The following is a 999-nucleotide window of genomic DNA, read 5'->3' as shown; positions in this document are numbered from 1 at the left end:
ATATATATATATATATACACATATATAATACTATAGTGAAATTTGAAGAAAATAATTATCATTTCGAATAATCACTGACACTGGTCTCCTTAACATAATGTGATCTCAAAACAATTTTGTTGGATATTAAAAATTAATGGCCAAGAAATAAGTTTATCACATTTCATGAATTTGGCCGAGTTTCGGAAACTTGTTGGTTCGATTAATGCTCTTCAAAAGTATTAATGCGCAAGTAATAAGTAGTCTTCCGTTACAGAAACAACCTCGAAACTCTTCAATAGTGCAAACACTGAACAAGGATGGAAATCTCTGTTTCCTGAACTCAGTTAGTAGGGCTCGAACTTATGTAAGTCGCGTGTGCAATCGTCGATCGCAGAGACGCAATAAACGATTTATGGCTTCGCAAATTGAAGGATAATTCATCGAATTTACAGGATCATGTTTTCCCACTTTGCAAATAGAGAGAGCAAAAGAAAAAGAGAAAGAAAAAGAGAAAAAATACTTAAATAAGTAAATTTCTCGTTAGTGTTTTTTAAAATATTACTTATTATATAGCACTAAATTAATGTCATTTAATCTTATTATTCATTACATGTTGCATATACGTATAATTTTACGTTTTAATCTTTTGCTAAAAAAATAAATTAAGATACATAATCGTATCTTAATTAATTTTGTTTTTATCGTGTATAGCCTGTAAATCTATACGAACGTACCGATATATCGCTTCACAGGGAAACAATTGATACGCACGATCGCGGTTGATGATCTGTTTATCCTTCACCCTCTTTCGTTCCTCCTGGTGGAACAAAAGTTTCTTTACGAGTATTACGAGTATAGTCAATGCAAGTTTTATTAAGGGTAATGACCAAGGGCGAATGCTAATCAGGTTACACGGCGTGGCGTAGAAACCTCGTAAAAACCTTTACGGTCGTTGTGGAATGCTTCTATAATTTGTCACCGTTTCTTCACGTTTTTTTTTTCTGTTTGTTGCAAATA

Source organism: Atta colombica, unplaced genomic scaffold, assembly GCF_001594045.1.
Source record: "Atta colombica isolate Treedump-2 unplaced genomic scaffold, Acol1.0 scaffold229, whole genome shotgun sequence".
NCBI lineage: Eukaryota > Metazoa > Arthropoda > Insecta > Hymenoptera > Formicidae > Atta > Atta colombica.
Note: the sequence above shows the minus strand (reverse complement) of the source record.